General features: G+C 48.0%; 1 protein-coding gene across 3 annotated transcripts in view; it reads right to left on the reverse strand.

Moving 5' to 3' along the window:
- MICAL2 (microtubule associated monooxygenase, calponin and LIM domain containing 2) overlaps positions 1-11,331 on the reverse strand; it is a 154,734-nt gene extending 143,403 nt beyond the window's left edge. For all 3 annotated transcript variants that reach the window (XM_052653388.1, XM_052653387.1, XM_052653386.1), the window contains exon 1: positions 11,204-11,331. The gene's annotated coding sequence lies outside the window, so the exon portion shown is untranslated. The remainder of the gene's footprint in view (positions 1-11,203) is intronic.
- Positions 11,332-22,949: the final 11,618 nt, after the last annotated feature.

The following is a 22,949-nucleotide window of genomic DNA, read 5'->3' on the forward strand; positions in this document are numbered from 1 at the left end:
AGGAGGAGGGGATCATGGAGGTCCTTGCCCAGTCCAGCTTTGCTGCCTTAGCCATGTGCAGGCACGTAACACCTTCTCTTAATCCATGGGTACCCACTTCCAGGGGCTCAGCACCCATGACTCCTCTATGTATCCCCCTCAGGCTGACCCTGAGGCAGGAGACCTCCCGTAGTGAGGTGGTGAAAAGTAAGGGCAATTACTATTGTTCTGCAGCAGATAGAGCCACCGAAGCACAGAGCAGGCACACCGGGGGCACAGAAAGTGATCGATGTCCCATATTCTAAGACCCTAACCGAGGCATTCCAAATGGGCTGCCTTCCTGATCAACTGAAAGATGGGGGTTGCCCATACTGAGCCCCTTCACACAGAAGACGGTGAGGCAAAAGCACAGACAAGGCCTTAGTCGGGCCCAGCCTTAAGCACCCCTTGACCCTTCTGTTCCCCAACCCCCACGGCCTTCTGGTCAGAGTACCTGTCCAGCACATGGAGGGCAGTGCAGACCTCCTAACAGATTCCCCACCCCTGATTCTCACATGAGCTTATCTTGCACAACCTGATCTGCCTGAAGGAGCACTCTGACCATCCCTCTCCAATGGTTCCTGCTGCCTGCAGGGTTAGGGCCATACTCACCTCTTTCACCAGTACTCAAGGCTAGCCTGATTCCAGCCTCAGCTTCCACAGTTCCCCTAGGCAGCCCCCACATTTCTACCACGTGACATCCTGAACACACCCTTATGCTTCCACATCTCTTTGTGCTCTACCTCTTCCCACCTCTGCCTGTGGAAATCCTATCTTTCAAGGCCCATCTCAATGACCAACTGCCACCTCCTCCAGGAGGCCTCCCCTGACTCCCTCACACTGTGACTGTCTAATGCAACATTCCAAACTCTTTATCTTGATGCGTGGGCATCTGTGGGCTTGTCTAAGGCACCTTCCTCCACATGTTAGATGGAAGCTCTGCTTCTGTCATTCAGCACAGTACCCCTCAGCGTGGCAGCTGAACACCAAGCTCTAAGGAGCGTAGGTCACCATGCTCCATGCCAGCCCAGACAGCACCCTATTTCCAGTCCTTTCTGATTCCCTCCTCCACCTACTTCTAGCTGACTCATTCCCCATTCTCTCAAGGTTTAGCTCTCAGCTGACAGTTAATTGGAGATAAACTAATCAACATAATATCCTTCCCAGTTAAATTCTATATATTTTTAATATAAATTTATTTTAATTGGAGGTTAATTACTTTACAATATTGTATTGGTTTTGCCATACATCAACATGAATCCGCCACAGGTATACACGTGTTCCCCATCCTGAACCCCCCTCCCTCCTCCCTCCTTGTACCATCCCTCTGGGTCGTCTCAGTGTACCAGCCCCAAGCATCCAGTATCATGCATCGAACCTGGACTGGCAATTCGTGTCATATATTATACATGTTTCAATGCCATTCTCCCAAATCATCCCACCCTCTCCCTCTCCCACAGAGTCCAAAAGACCGTTCTATACATCTGTGTCTCTTTTGCTGTCTCGCATACAGGGTTATCGTTACCATCTTTCTAAATTCCATATATATGTTGAAACTGGAGCCTATTATACAGACTGAAGTAAGCCAGAAAGAAAAATGCCAATACAGTATACTAAATTCTATATTTTTAACAAAGGCCCTTTGGAGACAAAGGCTGGAGACAAAGGTGGGAATTTTAGGCCCCAGAACTCTGGGGGCAGTAGTTCTGATAAGGGAAGATGTTGCACCAAAGCACTGTGTAAGCCAGTGCTACCAGGGTGCTAAACTGTTTCAGTCATGTCTGACTCTTTGCTAGCCCATTGGACTGGAGCCCACTGGGCTCCTTTGTCCATGGGATTCTTCAGACAAGAATACTGGAGTGGGTCGCCATGCCCTCCTCCAAGGGATCTTCCCTACCCAAAGACTGAACGCTTATCTTGTGTCTCCTGCATTGGCAGACAGCATCTTTACCACTAGTGCCACCTAGGAAGCCCCAATTCAAAGCACAAGAGACCTGCTAGAAAGGGGAGGTGCAGCTTGGTGCTGCAAAAGGGAAGGCCAGATCCAAGCATGCTGCCCAAGCCTGGTCACAGGCTCACAGCCTGACAGAAATGAAGGTGGAGAAGAGACTCCAACCTGGCTAGGTGACCTTGAGCCAGGAACCACACATTCTAGCCTCCACTCAGTATCAGGAACCCTTGATACTTCCCTGACAGTTCAATGGTTAAGACTCCATGATTCCACTGAAGGAGGTGTGGTTTCCCTCCCTGGCTGGGGAACTAAGATCCCACATGCTGCAAAGTACAGCTAAAAAAACTCAATTAAACAAACAAAAATACAAGAAGCCTCTGAGCCTCAGTTTCCCCATAGGTAAAACAACAACAACAACAACAAGGTGGCAGGAGTGAGAACTAGATGATCTCAGAGGTCCCTTCCGATCTGACATCTCAAGTTTCTGTGACATAGTCTCTGCTCGTCCTCCCTCCTGAGAGGTCAGTATCACTTGAAACTACCTGCTTCCACTCCCCCCTTACCTTGAGCCCCACCTAAGTCCAAAGGGAAAGCTAAGGCTAAAGATCTTCCAGCTAATCAGCAGGCAGCAGGCAGGCCCCTCTCAGCGTAGGGAGCAGGAAGGGGCAGAAGTGGGGGAAGATGTTGGTTTCTATGGACACACAAATGCTACTCTCTCTTACTCCATTTGTCCCAACCCAGAAAGACAGCCAGCTGATTGCCTTTGCTTCCCTGACCTACCTTTTTAAGAGATTACCACTGCCTGCCAAATGTAAGTGCTGCCCTAAAATCAGGACATATAAGGTCTCTCTGCCTGGATCTGAAGGGTTTCAAATGGGTAGAGTGAGCGTGATGAAGAATGAAACTTGGAGGCAATCTAGGCCATGGTGTGCAGACCTGCCAATTAAAGTTCTTTAAAAATAGCCTCTTTCTTCTCTTATGCTGAAGATAAAGATGAAGTTTCAGCAATAAACAGACATCTGCTGGAGCTTCTGAAGAAGATTACAGCATAAACACCCCCAGAGAACAGCCATAAACAGCCCAGAGCTTTCTCCAGGCGCCTGCTGCCTCCTGTTCACCAACAGTAGGGGAGAGGTGAGGGGATGGAAGGACAGAGGAAGAGGTGGTGTTCAGAGGCTGGGGAGGACACAGCACGAAGCAGTGGTGGGGGAGAGCCCAACTTGGCAGAAAATGGAGAACCGGCTGCCATCTGCAGGGAAATAAAAGCTCAGGGATCCACCAAGAAAATTTCCAGGAAGTCATCCAGAGAATGCCATGCCAGTGTCATTCATTCTGAAAATGGGTCACTCCTTACAAGTGGAAAAGAACTGACAGTTCTGAGTGCCTACCTAAGTGAGGCACTTCACAAATATTTTATTTCTACATCAATTCCCTGAGTTTTCTGTGATAACTCCTTTTTTTTTTTTTTTTTTTTACAGACTAGGGTTTTTTTAAACACTAGGGTTCGTTGATGCCCAAGGCCACGTGGCTCCGATTCAAGCCCAGGTCTGTCTTAGCACATTTGTTTGTCTGTGCCTCCGTCACCTGCACCCAGAAAGTGCCCCTGAGTGTCTGAGTGCCCAGACTCTCTGCACCCACAGATCCAGCCCAAAGAGGGTCCTAAATGGGAGAGGCAACACAGCAGGGCAGAAGGGCAGGAGTCAAGCCATGCCTGGCTAATTCAGATAACTGCTGAGTCTCGGCAGCCCCATGGGTCCTTTGGTTTTCCAGCCTGAGAGAGGAGTGAAGAGGGAAACAGGCACAAATATATGCCTAGACTATCTGGAAGGAGCCAAGGAGACCGGGGACAGTAGTGCCACTGAGGAAGAGAACTGAGGACTAGGGGACTGCTTTTCATTGAATTCTCTTTGTCCTGAGTGGACATGTTACCACGCACCCATCATGTGTGGAGTGAATAGCCTCATCTGTGTGGGGGGAGGTGAATGTCATGTATCCAGGTATGTGGGGGGGAGGCTGGGTGAGTACCACCATCTACGCATGTGCGTGTGGAGGTGGTAACATCACTTGTGTGGTGTGTGTGTGTGTGTGTGTGTGTGTGTGTGTGTGTGTATACATGGGGCGGGGGAGGGTGAGTACCATCATCCATGCACGTGGTAGGGGAGGGGTGAGTCTTTTTTTTTTTTTGGCCGCACCATGCAGTTTGTGGGCTCTTAGTTCTCCCACCAGGGATTGACCCTGGGCCCTTGGCAATGAAAGCGCAGAGTCCTAACCACTAGACCACCAGGGAATTCTCATGGGTGAGTCATTTTTAAGAGAGCCCAAGATGTCAGGTACAAGGTAACAGACACGCCCAAGCTGGAGATAGTGACCTGGACCAAGCAGGAAGTCCTGGGTCCCCTGGTCGCAGCAAGCCTGGAATCCAGAAGAAGCTTCTTTCCTCCCTCACAACAGTAACTTGCTGCAAGCCCAGGCAGATGGCTAGAAGCTCTCTGAGCATGAACCCCTTGGTCTCCAAGTCCGCAACTAGTTGCATGAGCCCCGCATGACATCCCTTTAGGAAACAGATTGACTGTATCCTCTTCTCGAGGGTCTGGAGAGAGGCTTCCCTGACTCCCCTATTTAATCCTCTATTCTGTCCCTTTCTTCCACTATTGGATTTCTCACCCCTCCAAGAAGAGAGCTCCTGACTGTTATCACCTTTCTATTCCATTGTGCAAAAGCCCAGCTGTCCTGATATGCAGAGTCATCAGCACCCCAACTTTACAGCAGCCGTAAATTCCACAGGCCACACCTCAACCCCCCATGCTGCTCCCCTGAGATGAAACTGTCCAACAGAAGGGTTCAGCAGCTCTACCAGGCCCCCAGCAGCTTTCCTTGGTGATCAGAACGTCCAAGCGACTCTGGCACTTCTTCATCCTCCCCTACACTTCATTCTCCTGGCCCTGGCACAAGTTAAACCCTGAGATCCTGCAACTCTTCACCATATACAGTCAGTTCTCAGATCAGTAGCCAAAGCCAACCATTCAGAGTCACCAGAGCCAAGAAGTAGTTTCTGCATCTTAACACATTGATACTACGGTGCAGGACGAGATGTTCTTAGACTCCCGCTCTGTCTCTGGGCTGGTTGGGTTTCTGCACTGGGTGTGTCAGGAGCTCCAGCCTGCAAATGTTCCATTAAACCTGCTGTTGCAGCAGCTCAGGGATCAGGGGCCGCCAGCTGACTCTTCGCTATCCTACCTTATTGCCTTTAGAAAGGACATAGGCACTAGACATCCTCTGCTGCACGGAAGGGAAAACCTGAGCCCCAAACCAGCAGGAAACAAGTCCCTGCCTTGATCTCTGTATTCCCCAAAGAGAAAGCTGACCGAGCCTTGGAAGGAATACAAGAGCACCAAGGTCTCTGGGCACCTCCAGGAGAGGGGGGGGTCAGGTGCGGAGGGACAGGGAGATTGCTCTGACTCTCAGGGGAGAGAAACACCAGCACAAGTACAGAACACACTAAAATCCCAACCCTACAAACACCGCACCATCCACACACAAACACACACAACTCACTGCCAGCCACCAGGGAGACACAGGTTTTCCTGGGATAAACTGTAGTAATACTTAGAGCAATTGCATTTAAGAAACAATACAATACCTAGTACCAGACTTCCCTAGTGGCCCAGTGGTAAAGAATCCACCTGCAATGCAGGAGATGTGGGTTCGATCCCTGGGTTGGGAAGAACCCCTGGAGAAGGAAATGGCAACCAACTTCAGTATTCTTGCCTGGGAAACCCCCGGACAGAGGAGCCTGGCAGGCTACAGTCCATGGGGCCTCAAAAGAGTCAGACACGACTTAGTGACTAAACAACCACCAACATACCTGGTATTCACAAATGGCTCTTCCTCTGGGACACAGGGATGGACATTTTCTCAACAGCTGGCAGAAAAGGGAAGCATCTCAAAAATCACACTCCACTGTGACCCAGCCCTGAGATGAAGGTTTGTTTGTGACTAGAAGGCCCATGTCCCCATCACCCCCACTGACTCTGAGTTCAGAGACCAGATGATCAGGGCTTGAGAAGGAGGAGCCTTATCAGCGCAGAGCAGCTGTGCTTTCTACCTTGGAGGAGGTGGCATGGAGAAAAACAGAAAATGGTGGAGGGAGGGGTCAGGGCCCCCCGAAGTGAGGTGAGTGGGGCATCTGGCCATCAGGCACTTTCCCAAGGGGATGAGACGGGCCATCTGAGCCTGAAGCTTTGCCCTGCCTTTTTCTTAACCCACTATGTTATTCTGTCTTCCTTTGATATCGCCAACTCCCTGAATTAAAAAAATCAAGATCAAGAGCTTACCATGAGAACGACTTCATTCTGAGGAAACCAGAATGAAATTCTCATGAAAGAAAGTGAGGTGGTACAATGGGAAAGAGGGTCAGGCTGCACGGATTCCGCAGCTTCCTGCCTCCACAGCTCCAGCTTTCTTAGGTATGGGAATTCCCCAGTGGTTGGCACTTTCACTGTATGGGTCTGGGTTCCATCTCTGGTTGAGGAACTAAGATCCTGCAAATTATGTGGTGGGGCCAAACATTAAAAAATGTAAATAAAAACACAGATAAATTCTTTAAAATAATGTCAAAAAATAGGCAAATATCAAAATCACAATGGGTATAGGAACCTATCCACACATAAAACTGGACAGAATGCATGTATAATCTTGTTTACCTACACAAATCAGTTGAAGGAAGTTCTCTTTTTTAAGAGGAAAAATATCCCCAAATATTTTGATTTTCTATCAGAACAAAACAATTTTATTATAAAAATTTTAGAAAAATGTTGAGAAATATAATATATAGGAAAAAATTAACTCTATCTCCACCATACAGAGAGAAAAACAACATTCTCTTATACTTAATGGCTAGTGGAAAAGCCTGTTTATGTTTAAGGAGGACGAGGAGGAAAAGAAAAAGGCCTCCTCATTTAGGGGCTATTTGCAGAGAAGGATCTTTGCTGGGTGGGTCAGAAGATGGCTATCAGAGAGCCCAGCACCTTGGAGAGATCTGACAATGAATCCAGGTGTGAAGCATGTTATCTGGGGAGGGAACACACCTCATCCTTCTCACTGAGCCTCTGGTCTCCTTCATTAGGACACCTGCAAAGGTGCCGATGGTGATACTATCTCTTCACCATAAATTCAGGCCAGACACTGAAAGGTTATAAGTGTATGTTTTCTGTCACGGTCTGTCAGTTGCAGGTGGATAATGATTTGAGAAGAGCCCACACCTTGCCCAGGTATGAGGCCAGCTAGAGAAGGCTCCCGAAGGCACAAGGCAAGAATCTTGCACTGCCCAGAGAGAGGTGGACAGCATTCTCTGGGCAGCCCAAGGCCAAATGCCTGACTCCTAATGTGGTAATGCCTGTGGCTGCATAAGTCAGTATTCAGAGCTTGGACAGAAATGACCTTAGTCCCTGTCAGCCCCATGTGTGATTTGGGGAGGCCAGCTGCTGATCAGGGCACCTCGGCAGCTGCCTGGGCTCCCCACACTGCAAACCAGAGCGCCAGAGAGCACGGCAAATAGTTCTCCTATTGTTTCAGGATGTTTACAGGCTGATGCTTGCAGAGGAAATATCCACACTGGAGCAAGTCATCTTTTTTTAAAAAAAAAACCCTCTTAGCTAAACACATGCACGGGCAGTCACACAAACCCACCACAGGATTCATTCATTCAATATGCATTTCCTGAGTGGCTACAACATCACTGGGCAGATGCTCACCACACCCCTGCCCCATCCCAGAGACAGCACTGGGGATCCAACAGAGCACAAAAGCAGACTCAGCATCAAAGGGTTCGCTGTCCAGTGGGAGATTTAAAAATGGAGGGTAATGGCTGGATAAAAGCAGAAGTGCCGCAGAGGGGGTGGTGCTCCAGACTAAAGTAGGCGTAAAAGGACCAACAACCAAATGCACCCCACAGACTTTGTTTGGATCGTGATTTGAACAAACTCCTGATGAAGGTCACTTCATCTGAATATATACAGACGAGACCAAAGAGTTCCTGTTGATTCTGCTACATGCAATGATAGTGATGTGGTCATGAAAGAACCTGCTTTTTAAAATAGGGAAGAAAAAAAGAGAGAGAGAGAGATGAAGCCAGCCTGGCATGATCTTGGTTGCTGAAGCTGGATAATGTGTATTTGGGGCTCATTATACTATTCTATTTTTGTGCCTGAAAATGTTAATCATTGAGGTGGGGGTGGGGACTGCACTGTGCAGTTTGTGGGATCTTAGTTTTCCAACCAGGGATAGAACTCAGGCCCTTGCAGTGAAGTGCCCAGTCCTAACCACTGAACCTCCATAAATATGCCATGTTTATGAGCGTCTTAAATGCCATTTCATAGTGGGGTGGAAAGAAATGTTCACAAAAAATTACAACATAAGCTGGGGAATCATAAGCACAATAGAGGGCTGCACACACCAAGCCTCCAAAGTTCAGAGGATGGCCACAGTTTTTCCCTGTTTCTCTCAGTGTTGAATTCACCATGCAGACCTCATTCATGCAGATGGAGAACAGAGTCCTAGTTTGGTCACTCACTAGGCTTGTAACTGGAGGTAAGTCCCAGAACCTCAGTTTCCTCATCTGTAAAATGGGAATAAGCTTACATACTTCTTCAGAGGGCTACTGTGAGGATCAAATGATTATAAAGAATGAAAAATCCAGCATGATATACAGTGTTCCCTTTTCTGGTTCTTTAAGCAACAGAGACGCTCTAGCCCTGGAAAGGCCTCAAAGATTGACAATGCTCAACCCAAATCTTCTTGCACCTAACCCCGCTCCTCTTGGCAGAGACAAGGCTCTCCCCAGGAAGGCAGGACCTCTACCCGTCAGTAGTAGGGAGTGAAAGGAACAGGGCCCAGGACTGGAGGCACACCCAGATGGGTGTGGACGTGGGTGGAGAAAAGAGAGACAGATCCCAATCACAGGCAGAGAGGGATTACTCAGTGCTCCTGTGCTCCTTAAAGTTCCTGGGAATAGGCTTCCAATGACCAAACCACACCCAGCCTCAGTTCATAAGCTGATTTATACTAAGGTGCAACTAATTGGTATTAGGCTAATCACAATTTTCTTTCAGAAGAGAAGAATGAGCAGAAAGCCAGCCCTGGGCCTGAAGAAGGAAAGAGGCAGTGATTTCATTTTTTATAAACATAAACTCCAACTGTGGATCTCAGTCACCTTACAATCACAGCTAGTATACCTCAACATCTGCCCTCCCTCCTAAAAAAAAATAAAAATAAAATTAGAATCGGTCCTAAAGTAGAGATTATTGCAAATAACAGTCCCTCTAAATCATTACAGAAGTCAGCTCTCAGTGGTAGGTTCAGGTCAACAGCGGCAGAGGCAGCCTTCCCCCTCAAATACCACCCAGACGCCAACAATCAACCCCTCCCCCTCCCAACATGACCAACAGTTGCCATCACCCTTGAAGGACAGGGTGGGCAAGGCGTCTGCAGGTTGAACAACTTGGCTAACCTGGGTCAGTTCAAGTGCTCTGCTTGAAAAAAAAAGAAAAAAGCACCCAGGGGAGTTCCCTGGCAGTCCAGTGGTTAAGACTTCGCCTTCCAAGGCAGGGGGTGTGGGTCTGATCCCTGGTTGGGGGGCTAAGATCCCACATGCCTTGTAGCCCAGAAAAATAAAACAAAAAAAAAGCAATATTGTAACAAATTCAATAATGACTTTAAAAATGGCCCACATCAAAAAAACAAATAAGAAGCACCCTCAGGATCTTTGGATAGAATCTTTTCAGAGGCCAGGAGTCTACAACACAGCACACTCACACTTCACAGCCATGGGCCAGCAGGGAGAGCACTGGACCCGAGCTTTGGCAGTCTGTTTCAAATCCTGGCTATGCCACTTTCTATGTGACCTTTGGCACTTACCCTACCTGAGTCTGTTTCCCCATCTCTAAAATGAGGAGGGCAAACCTCTCAGAGGTTTTAAATTACTATGAAATTGGCCACAAAAGTGCCACAAGCCAAGACTTAGGTGCCTAGCTCGCTCAGTAGGCACTTCATAAAACATCTTCTCCCTATCTGAAGGCCAGTTCTTACTGCAATAAGAGCTTCCACAGCATCATGTGGGGCTGCCCTGGAGACCTGAGCCCCCCTTGGGCCCCCTTCCCCTGGGCAAGGGACAGGAACAGATCTGATCTGGAGACCCAGGGGACCCTGGTCCCAGAGCACCCAGGCAAGCAAACATCTAAGGGGCATCCAGCTGCTGACTTCTTCTCCCACCAGTCCACCCAGAAGGGAACTGGTTGGGACTTCATCCTTCAGGGACACCACCCAAGACTGTAGTGAGCAGGCAAGACTGACCGAAAGAGGTCTCCACACTGCTTAAGGTCCCAGCAGGGCCCGATGTGCCTCCAAATAAAAGCTCTTTGGCTTTAGAATAAACAATGTGGAAGGAGACGCACGTTTATTCTGGTTTCAACACGCCTCCTCCCCATCCAGCAAAGGCTGTTCCCAGTTCTGCCGAAAGGCTCGCCTAGGATAAATTAACCCCACCTGCCCCGGCCTGGAAGTCAAGTCAGCGGGCACTTTTACCCGGGGCCAGTCCGCACGGGCAAGCCCGGCGGGGGTGCTCCGGTGCCTGGGGTGAGTGCCTGCTGCTGAAGGAGCGAGGTTCAGAAAAAGACAGCTCCATGGCCCCTCGGGCCACCGTCTCAGACCCAGTCTCAGCCCGCAGGCGGCCAGGCCACCGACATTTGGCCCAACTTAACTTCCTGTTGTTAAGGAGGGAGGGGAACCCGGCTGGGGTGTGGGGTGCGCCCAGCGAAACGCCGGGAAAGAACGTGACAGGCTAGGTGCCCAAATCGTGGGAAGATAAGTTTGGGGATGATCTACCCCAGTGGCAGGCGGTACTGCTGGCGCGTCGCTCCCACTCCATGTCGACGTTTGGGTATTTTCTAGGCTTAGAATTGAAGAATTTGGGGGTTGGGGGGCGGAGTAAGAGGTCGTCCTTGGTACTGCGTTCTAATGGATTCAGAGAGCTATGGGGGTACACCGGCTTCCCTGGGCAGCGCCACCTGCTCTCTGGGCGCCCCCCGGGGAGGGTCTGAGGCGGGAGATGCTGCCGCCGCACCTGACCCTCCCCGGCGCCAGCTAGGGAGCAGAGTCCAGGCTCGGCTACCAAGGTCCCCGCCCGCTCTTCCTGGAACCCCGCTCTCCCCTTCCCTCCCGTTCCCCCTACCTTCTTACCGAGAGCAGCGCCGGCCGCCGAACCTCGAGTCTAGCCTCTGTTCTCGCCCAGGGCCGCGGGCGCAGTGGTCAGGACCCGGAGGCCGCCTGCCGAACTGTGAGCTAGCTAGGCGGCCCCGCGCAGGCTTAGCCCGGCGAGCGCCTGCGGTTCTGCGCCTTGCGGCGGACAGGACCGGGAGACGCCCCCATTTGCGGCGAGACCAATGACAGGGCCACCGGCGGCGCAGCCCCGCCCCCAGGTGGAGGCCCGTAGCCAATGGCGGCGCGGCGCGGAGCCCACCCCCACCCCCGCTCTCCACCCGCCCCGCCCCTGGGGGGCCAGCTGTCACCGCGGCAGCCGCGGGCGCACGTGGGCTGTAGCCCGGCCCTAGAGTAGGGAGCAGCCCGGCGCTCCCACCGAGATCAGTGCAATTCTGAGACCAGCAGAGGGCCGATGGGGACAAGGCGTGGTGGTGCTGCTAGATGAAAACCCCGGTGTGGGTATCCAAATGTCAAGAGAGAGGCAAGGGCTGGGCTTCAAGCTCCTTGACCTAAGAAGCTGGAAAGCAACCCTCTGTGTCCCCTTTTGGACTTGGAGAGAGAGGCATACCACTTCTAGTACCGGCCGTGGCCCTTCCTTCTTGCTTTGCTTCTTGACCACTCTGGGCTTCAGCAAACCCCTAATAGCGGATAGGCCCTTCCCTTCACCTGGACTGGCCTTAGAATAAAACTGGTGGAAAGAGGCAGCAGTGCATATCACCTGTTCAGTTCAGTTCAGTTTCTCAGTCGTGTACAACTCTTTGCTACCCCATGGACTGCAGCACGCCAGGCCTCCCTGTCCAACACCAAGTCCCGGAGTTAACTCAAACTCACGTCCATTGAGTCAGTGATGCCATCCAACCATCTCATCCTCTGTCGTCCCCTTTTCCTCCCTCCTTCAATCTTTCCCAGCATCATTGTCTTTCCAATGAGTCAGTTCTTTGCATCAGGTGGCCAAAGTATTGGAGTTTCAGCTTCAACATCAGTCCTTCCAATGAATATTCAGGACTGATTTCCTTTAGGATGGACTGGCTGGATCTCCTTGCAGTCCAAGGGACTCTCAAGAATCTTCTACAACACCACAGTTCAAAAGCATCAATTCTTTGGCACTCAGCTTTCTTTATAGTCCAACTCTCACATCTGTACTTGACTACTGGAAAAACCATAGCTTTGACTAGACAGACCTTTGTCAGCAAAGTAATGTTTCTGCTTTTTAATATGCTGTCTAGGTTAGTCATAGCTTTTCTTCCAGGGAGCAAACATCTTTTAATTTCATGGCTACAGTCACCAGCAGTGATTTTGGAGCCCCCCAAAATAAAATTTGTCACTGTTTCCATTATTTCCCCATCTATTTGCCATGAAGTGATGGGATCAGATGCCATGATCTTAGTTTTCTGAATGTGGAGTTTTAAGCCAACGTTTTCACTCTCCTCTTTCACTTTAATCAAGAGACTCTTTAATTCTTCTTCGCTTTCTGCCATAATGGTGGTGTCATCTGCATATCTGAGATAATTAATATTTCTCCCAGCAGTTTTGATTCCAGCTTGTTCTTCATCCAGCCCAGTATTTTGCATGATGTATTCTGCATATAAGTTAAATAAGCAGGGTGACAGTATACAGCCTTGATGTACTCCTTTCCTGATTTGGAACCAGTCTGTTTTCCTATGTCCAGTTCTAACTGTTGCTTCTTGACCTGCATACAGATTTCTCAGGAGGCAGGTCAAGTGGTCTGGTACTCCCATTTCTTGAAAAATTTTCCACAGTTTGTTGTGATCCACATAATCAAAGGCTTTGGCATAGTCAATAAAGCAGAAGTAGATGTTTTTCTGGAACTCTCTTGCTTTTTTGATAATCCAACAGATGTTGGCAATTTGATCTCTGGTTCCTCTACCTTTTCTAAATCCAGCTTAAACATCTGGAAGTTCATGGTTCACATATTGTTGAAGCGTGGCTTGGAAAATTTTGAGCATTACTTTGCTAGCATGTGAGATGAGTGCAATCATGTGGTAGTTTGAACATCTTTTGGCATTGCCTCTCTTTGAGATTGGAATGAAAACTGACCCTTTCCAGTCCACTGCTGTAGCCACTGCTGAGTTTTCCAAATTTGCTGGCATATTGAGGGCAGCACTTTCACAACATAATTTTTTAGGATTTGAAATAGCTCAACTGGAATTCCATCACCTCCACTAGCTTTGTTTATAATGATGCATCCTAAGGCCCACTTGACTTCGCATTCCAGGATGTCTGGCTCTAGGTGAGTGATCACACCATCGTGGTTATCTGGGTCATGAAGATCTTTTTTTATATAGTCCTGTGTATTCTTGCCACCTCTTCTTAATATCTTCTGCTTCTGTTAGGTCCATATCATTTCTGTCCTTTTTCGTGCTCATGTTTGCATCAAATGTTCCCTTGGTATCTCTAATTTTCTTGAAGAGATCTCTAGTCTTTCCCATTCTATTGTTTTCCTCTATATCCTTGCATTGATCACTGAAGAAGGCTTTCTTATCTCTGCTTGCTATTCTTTGGAACTCTAAATTCAAATGGGTATTTCTTTCCTTTTCTCCTTTGCCTTTTGCTTCTCTTCTTTTATCAGGTTTTTGTAAGGCTTCCTCAGACAACTACTTTTGCATTCCAGTCTCCTATAATGAAAAGGACATCTTTTTTGGGGTGTTGTTTCTAGAAGGTTTTGTAAGTCTTCATAGAACCATTCAACTTCAGCTTCTTTGGCATTACTGGTTGGGGCATAGACTTCAATTACTATGATATTGAATGATTTGCCTTGAAAACGAACAGCGATCATTCTATCATTTTTGAGACTGCATCCAAGTACTGCATTTCAGACTCTTTTGTTGACTGTGAGGGCTACTCCATTTCTTCTAAGGGATTCTTGCCCACAGTAGTAGATATAACGGTCATCTGAGTTAAATTCACCCATTCCAGTTCATTTTAGTTCGCTGATTCCTAAAATATCGATGTTTACTCTTGCCATCTCCTGTTTGACCACTTCCAACTTACCTTGATTCATGGACCTGACATTCCAGGTTCCTATGGAATTTTCACCTGTTACTTTAGTCAAATCATGCAAGCACCCTCTTCTCTTATCTGTCAAATGGCTACCTTAATCTCTGCTCTGCCCACCCTCCCTGGTTGCCCCCAGCTCCAGAGAGCACCATTCAGAGAAAAGACAGTGTGAACAGTGAGAGGGGTGTGAAGCTGCTTTGTGAACTGTAAATACTGCAAACACCTTGGGCAGACTGCCCTGGTAGCAGTGATAATGAAACAGGCATCCCACCTGCAGGAGGTATGTCTTACTTCTGGGGCCTAGGGGCCTGTCATGGGCTTGGCCCAATATAAATGTTCTTGGGACAGAGCTGACCTATGGGTAGGAGAACAGGCAGGCTTGGGCAGTAAGAGAACAGTATCCTGTCTCCAGGCTGCTGGAATTTCCACAGCATCAGACCAACCTCTAAAGAGACTATGTTTTCTTGCCAGGCAAGTTTAAACATGGCAGTTTGTCCCTATCAAACGGGTTTATTTTTTCCCATGTCCCTTACCATGTGATCCTATTTGAGGCCTTTAGGGTTTTCCCAGGGATTGTCCTACTTGGTTGTTCACTTAGCATCTTTAGAGTTCAATTCACTTCCTGCAGATGAATTTTCAGCAAAAGCAATCCCTGCTCAGTTTGCAAGACTCAGTCAGCATTGATTCTCAGAGGGGCAGCTCTCCACTCTGATGCAACTCTGCCTGTGATGCCAGTTGATAAAGTGTCTTCTACACACATTATCTCATTTAATTCTGACAGTGACTCTGCACAGTGTGCATTTTTATTATCATCCCTTTTTGCAGATGTGAAAACTCAAAGAAGTAAAGTAGCTTATCAAGGTCACATGGTTAATAAGTTTCAGAGCCTAGATTTGATTCTGGATTCCAGAAACTGCATGCCTAATCACTGTGCAATGGGGTCTCTGCAGTCCTGCCCATACTTCTAGAGCACTGGACAGGCCAGGCCTATCCCTGAAGAAACTCCTCTGGGGCCTGACCAGCCCCAGTCCATCCAACCATTCTCGTGAGCTCAGGCCTGGGCACTGTCAGGGACAGGAGATGCAGTCAACATGGCCCTGCCTAATTTACAGAGTGACTGATGGAGGAAAGAGCATTACCTCTGCTCCCAGCCCAGATCCTCACTAGACACAAGCTTCTTGCTTCTGGTCTGGGCTGGAGACACCCATGCTAGGGATTGAGATGGAGACAGGGTCATTCATTCATTTCATTGATGCTACTGTGAGCTGAATATGATTCTTGCATTCATGTAACTTATTCAGCTGATAAATAATCAGAAGTACATGGTGCTGGGGGGCTGTTCTTTATCACTTTTATTTTTTATGATTCCCGTCACCTTATCTATGGCACATGTTCTCCAAATAAACAAATTTAACCCTACTGCAGGAACAACTGTGTGCCCACCACGTGAGACAGCATGGCTCAGCATAGAAATCTTATTAACTCAAAAGCTCAAAGTTATCAATGTGTTCCTAGGACCTCTGCCTCCTCTCCTGACCCTATTCCCAAACTTTTTGACTTGGGGGCCTCAGATAAGAAAGGCCCCTGTTAGGTGAGTCTGAGTGCTGAAGAGTGAGCTTTTCCTTGGATATAGGGCAAGCCAGGAGCTGATGAAGGCTGATTGCAGGGAGATAAGCATTGAGACTTCTTGAATCAGTGGTCAGAGCCTCTTGCTACCTCTTGCTTCATCCAAGCCACCCTTGCTGGCCATCTCCCTAGGAAGTGGAGAGGAATGGAGACAGAAGATCACAATTGTCCTTTCTCTGGACAAAATGGTAGCCTGGACTCTGTGTTGGGAGTTTATACAACTAAGATCGTCAAAGAAAAGATCTTACAATGTTAGGGTGAACTTAAAGGAAATATTATATAAGACCCTCACTGAACAGATTCAAGAAATTTACACATTAATCAGGAAGAGAAGGTACCATGAGAGTCACAGAGTACAAAAGTGGGTTCCGGGTCTCCAACGCCCCTACTTCACTCTGAGCATGCCAGGCAAACTCAGCCTCTCTGGGCCACAGCTTAGTGTTCTATATTTAACGACCATCTCTCCCCAGCCCACTCTTCTGGGATGGCAAATGTGCGCTTGTGAAGGTTGTCTGGGAGATGCAGATGGCCACATTAGCATCAGAGGAAGGGAGAAAAGGAAGGCCGAGATTCATTCCTAAAAATATCTGTAGCTCAGACTGAAAGCAGTGAGTCTCAGCACCACTACGCATGCCTCCTCCTGAAAGAACTCCAGCTGGTGATCTCCATCCTCATTAGTTATCCACCTGATGGTGTCCCAGGGTGGGGCTGGGGCAGGAGGCAGGGAGTGGGTTATCAGGCCTGGCTTCTTATTTCCAGCCAAGCAGTTGGCTTGAAGAAAGGTCAGAGTTGAACTAAGTGGATTCCCAATGCAGAGATTTCCTGCAGAGGAGTCTGAGTGTGTCTCACAGCGTTTGAATGTTAGGGGGCACCTCCTGAGCCTCCTCCTTCAAATAAGAAAGGGTCTGTTCCCTCAGACCCCTTACTCATACACAGATGTTCCAGGTAGGGATAAAACTGGGCACCACTTCCTCCCCAAACCACTATCAAAGGACTTCAGTCTTTTAGAAAGAGGTGTGCTCTTAGTCGCTCAGTTTAGTCTGACTCTTGGACCAACAGACTGTTGCCTGCCAGGCTCCTCTGTCCATGGGATTCTCCAGGCAAGAATACTTAGAAAGAGGAGGAAGGCTGATATCTACACAGAGTCAGATGACCTTGTTAGATGATGAGAAAAGGCTGACGGGCACCTATCCTCCTTGGGAGGTATCTTTGGAGAAGGGTTTTCTAAGCCAGGAAGTGGAAACATTTTTACCTCTCTCAAACAGACTCAGGACTGTATGAGAAGCAGGATCACTGGGGCTTTGTTCCAGTCCCTTATCATCCTGATGGCTGCAGAATGCACTGTTTCTCACAGATAAGACATATAAAAGTTTTCAAGGTCACTAGGAACTCATCAGGCCTTCCACATATTCAGTGCATCTTCCAGAGACAGTTTGGAGAAGAGATGGCACCTGTCAAAATCAATAATGCCCTCAGAGCCACCGCAGCACTTTGGGGAGTGTGCATTTGGCTGCACGGATGGGAAGATCAGCACTGGAGAGATGAGGCCACAGGCAGGAGGTGATGATGTAAGAACCAGAGCAAACAGGGCAGGGTATGCGGAGGAGAGAGGAGGAGACACAGGATCAAGAAAGTAGTCTGACCTCAGCTCCAAACAGCCTGGGGAGATGGTAGAGGCTGAGTCACAGGGAGATACATACACACTCAAAGCCACCGGTGAAATCCAAGGGTACAGTTCTGGCCCCTAGAGACAGGTGAGACTAAACAATACCACCAAACCAACTGCACCCGCATGGCAGGCGGGGCCCAGCAGCTGCCCTGGCAGAGTCCTGTTCATGCACACCTGAAGCCCACTCGAGAACACACTGCTTTCATTCAACAAAGCTCCCCAGACCACCACAGCATAGCTGGCTAGGGGCAAGGATGGGGATACTCTCTTCTGTTCTAGCCCATAGAGGGAACTCACTCAAGTTCATCTGTGTATCCATCCAACATATATCCACGCCACAAATAGGTACAATGCAGTTATTCTAAGAGACATAGTCAAGTAGTTACACAAACCCTGAAGTCAAGATGCCTGAGTTTGAATCCCAATTGTGCCACTTATTAACTAGGTGACCTTGGGGAAGATCTTAACTTCTCTGTACAGCAGGTTCCTCATGGGGAATAGTTATAGGATAGCATAGTTAGAGGGAGATGTGCGCTTAGAACCCAAGTACATAGTAAATGACATATATGAGTTTTGATTAAAGTAACTTGGGGGCTGGTAGAGAACTGGAGTCTCTAAGAGACACTGTTATGAGCAACTCCAAGTCAGGGACATGGCCCCTCCCAGTGCTACACTTGTGTATCTTCAGCCACATTTTAAGGTGGATACTTATCATCCACACCTTAGAGATGAAACAAATGCAACCTTGGAGAAGTGAAGCCACTCACCCAAAGTCTCCCTACTCCTGGTTACAAGACTGGACGTAGCACCTAGGCCCAGCCAGCCATGTAGGCTCAGTGGTGACAGGTCCAGCAGACACGCATATAGCTCAAGCAGGTTTCTTTTTCAGGACCAGTGTATAGGTAGCAGGAGAGACGCTCCTCTCCCTGGAAGTCAGGGCTACCAGCAGCTGTGTCCCACATGTGATGGAAGAGATCTGACTACAGTAGGAGTGTAGGAGACTCCTCTGACTGAAGAAGTAAAGTTCCAGCTATCCTTTGCAATTCTCTTGACTCTGCCCTCCCTTGTGTTGGTTTTGTCTTCAGGTTGATTTTTTTCTCCCTGTTGCCAGTACCAGAAAACCTTCAATGCCAGAAGCTACCTGATACCAAAAGCCATTTCTGACCCAGCATTCCAAGCAGGAATCCTGAGATCCACTCTGACTGGACTGAGTCACATGCCTCCTTGAACCCATACCATACCCAGAGGTCAGGAATGTGCTGATTGGCTGTGCCAGTCAGGGCCCCTGCCTGGAGCTGGGGTGGGCTCAGCTTCCCCTGAGACATTCAGGCTGCATGGGACGGACAAGGACACCTGAACAAAAGCTGAGATGGTTAGGAAGGGAGGAGAAGGGATAGATGGTTATACGCTGGCCGGGTATAGCAGATGCTGCTGGTTTTCATATACACAAATGGCTTTCTATTGCAAGCACCTGTGACTCGATACCTGTGGGCTTCCTGTGGCCTCTGCAGCGAGCTCAGCCAATGCATAGGGCCAGCCAGAGTACTGGAGATTTAACACCTCCAGTAGTAGCCTTCAAACAAGAGTGGGCAATAGTTGGCGGACATATACCCCAATGTCTCAGCCTCAGGTGGGATGTCTTGGAGGTATGTGCTGTATCTGTCTCTGTCCCAGAGATCTCCAGAAGGGCAGAGCCCAGGTGCCCGCAGCAGTGATTGCTCATTAACATGCTCTATATTGGTTCCCTCTTGTCACCTCCTCAGTTCTTTCCTGATGCTTTCCAGACTTCCCAAATAAACTGCTTGAACTCAGATTCTCTTCTCGGGTCTGCTTCTGGGGGAACCCATTCTAAACTATAGAGTCATCTAAACCCCGACCTATAACTCCTTGAGATGAGCAACAGTAAGTTTATTAATGCTGTACCTTCCGTGTGTGTAGCTGAAACAGCACCCAGTACCTGGAAGGTGTCAGTAAATGTTTGTTGAAAGAATAAAAGAGGAAGCTATTCAAAAGCACAAGGTGTTTGTACCACCCACCGCTGTTTCTCCAGTGGGTCTGGATCATTGCCATGGACTTTGGCCGATACGAATACTCAGAAGGAATTTGTGCTTTTCAGCTCTCAGCAATATCCTTGTACATCATCCTGACCTCCTCGTCTATCATTCCCTCCTCACTCTGACCCCACCCACATACCACCTCACATGAAGGTTTTCTCTAAGTTCCATGCATTTTGTAGCAGATAAATACATTTTAATTAAAATTAAATTCCTGCCCAACTGCTCTTCTATTCAAATCCTTCTCCTAGAAGCAGCTTAGATGGCAAGAAACTACCCAGGGCAGCCCAGCCTCTGATGGGTTCAGAGAGCTGATTCTTCCCCTTGTCCAGATGTGTGGGGTCTGCAGGGCTGAAACCCCGAAACAAAAAGGCCCAGTTCAGCTTCACAGGTCAAATTCTGGTGGAAAGTGCTCGGGCCCCAACAACCTGGGTTCCAGTAGACTGTCAACAGGTGATGGAGATAATACGCCTTATTTGGTAAGCACAGAGTATAGATTAAATCAGGTGACAAACATACATGGAGGTTTGTTGTTGGCTCTAAATGTTAGTTGTTTTCCCTCCTATTTGTAAGTGTGATTATTTTATACTGTAGCAACTTACGAAGCTAGAATTGGGTTTCCCAGAACTCCCTTGGGGCCACCAGGCTGTCAAAGGAGGAGGTAGTGAGAAATAGACACAAATTCCAGCTTCTCCTCAAGGGTTGTCAGTGTTCCGTTTCCTCTGTTTTATTTCTGTTGCTGTTTGTTTGTTTGTTTCACACCTGTGCTGTCTTCTCACCTGCCAACCCTGCTGGCCAACACAGCTCAGGCCCCTAGTTGACACTGAGGCAACAGCATTCCCAGACCTCTTCACCAGCTACCTTGGCTGTGTCAGCTTCTCTCTCTATAATCATCCCTTATCCCATATCGCAGTGTGGCCCTGCTTTCCCGATCACCCCCTAAGTGATACACTAGGTAAATGAGACTGCCACTTCTCATGGGCCTACAGTGGACCTGTCATTACTTTACACATCTTCACATCATCCATACAAGATTACTTCTGCGAATTATGGACTGAGATTATTAGCCCAATTTTATACTTGGTGTAATAGGGTGTTTCAGAGACGCAGAACCAATAAGAGATTAGATATAGGTAAAGATACAGATAGATTTATTACGAGAAATTCGCTCATTTGATTATGCAGACTGAGAAGTCCACAGTCTGCTATCGGCAAGTTGGAGACCCTGGAAAGCAGGTGTTGTGGTTTCACACCAAGTCTGGAGGCCTGAGAACCAGGGGAGACGATGGTGTGAGTCCCAGTCCAAGGGCAGGAAAAAACGAATGTTCTAGCTCAACAGGCTAAGAGAGTGATTTCTCCCTGCTTCTCTCTTTTTGTTCCATCCAGGCCTTCAAAGGATGTGGATGATGCCCACCCACACCAGGGAAGGCCACATGTTTCTCTCAGTCTACTGATTCAAATGCTGATCTCATCCAGAAACACACTCACAGACACACCTAGAAATAATGTTTAACTAGATACCTGAGTACCCTGTGACCTAGTCAAGTTGACACATAAAATTAACCATCACCCTTGAAGAAGCCAAAGATCAAGAAGGTTAAATACCATGTCCTAGCATCTGGCAGAACTAAGATTTAAACCCTGGTGTGTCCAGTTCCTGAGACTAAGCTTGGATCACTTGGTCACTCTGAAATTTATCAGAAGCACATATCTCATTAATTATAAAGTACTACAAATGTGATATAGTCTTATTAGAAATAGGAAGGGAATTCCTTCCCAGTCCAGTGGTTAGGACTCAGCACGTTCACTGGGGTGGCCCAGATTCAACCCCCGATTGGACAACTAAGATCCTGCAAGCCACATGGTGTGGCTTAAAAAAAAAGAGGAAAGACTCTTAGACATGTTAATTTAAAATGTTTAACTTGCCAAAAACATGGCAAAAAAATTAAAGAAGGGATGGACATACCCTCAAGATGTAAAACACTGTCAGGAGGGCGTTAAGTTGTAGACCTGCTAGTCATTGGGCAACATGCTCTTTAGGCAAACTGGTTTAGGCCCTGTCTCATCTGAAGGGGTCTGAGCCCTCTCTGCACGGCCATCTCAGCAAAGAAACTTGACTTTTGACCCAAAGAAATACAATCGTCGTTTCTCTGCACAGTTCAGCACTCAGCACCCTCCCACTGGCCAACAAGCCGACAGTCCAACTGGGAGAAAATCAAAGAAGTGATTGAGTGAGGGCTGCTCTGGGTTTGTGCCCGAGAGTCACAGGATCCCAGGACAAAGCAGGAAGGCAGGGCCACAGCGGCCTTCTAAGAATGCCTGGGAGGCCAGCCCTCGAGGTTTTCTATTCCCCAGAGGACTGAGGAAAGCATCTCAGAATAAAGCTGTGGCTGCCCCGTGGACAGACAGAGCAAAGCAGCTTTGTGGGGTGTCTTCGGGTAGAGGAGTAGCAGAGGGCCTGGAAGCGAGGCAGATGGAGGCCCTGAAACACGGCCCAGCTGGACGCTGACCCTCCCCATCCTGGCCTCAGGGCTTCAGCCCGGCTGCTCCCGCTCCTGCTTTCCACCCACTGATGACCATCACTCCCTTCCAGACTGCGCTCTGGGTCACCTCCTTGAGAAGCCTTCCTTATCGCCTTGGAGTGCATGCTCCTTCCACAGCCTGCAAACAGACTCACCTGTGTCCCTGTGAAGTTTCGCGTCTTCTCTAGTTGTTTCTCATCTCCTTCAGAGAAGTGCTGTACTTATAAAAACCTTTTTCTTCCTTATGTTAAAAATAGGGTTTATCTTTTCTAAATAAAAATCACGCCCAATCAAAAAGAATAATATAAGAAACTATATAGTCTCATCACTCAGATTTGGACCATCAATACTTTGAATATGGATCTATTATATTATTGATATATATAGAGAGATATGAAATTATGTAGCTATAGAGGCAGTATGAGAGAGGGTTTAAGAATTTGGGCTTTGTAGTTAAATCAGCTCGAATTAGAATCTCAAATCTAGTAGTGTGATCTTGGATAAATTAATCATCTCTCTGATCCTCAGTTTTTTCTTGTGTAAAATGGGAATAATGAAGTAGTTATAAAGTTGTATTAATTTTTATTTTTATTTCTTTGTGGCTGTGCCACACGGCTTACAAGATCTTAGTCCCCCAACTGAACTGGCACCCTTGGCAGTGAAAGCACAGAATTCCAACCACTCGACTACCAGGAAATTCCCCAAAGTTGAATTAATTTTGTTGTTAGGATTAAATAAAATGATCCACATAAAACCCACCAAGCAAGGTATATAAAATCACTGTGTGTGTGTGTTAGGGGGATGGGATATTTAAAGTACACATAACAAAAAAATTC

The sequence above is a fragment of the Budorcas taxicolor genome, chromosome 15 (assembly GCF_023091745.1).
Source record: "Budorcas taxicolor isolate Tak-1 chromosome 15, Takin1.1, whole genome shotgun sequence".
Lineage (NCBI taxonomy): Eukaryota > Metazoa > Chordata > Mammalia > Artiodactyla > Bovidae > Budorcas > Budorcas taxicolor.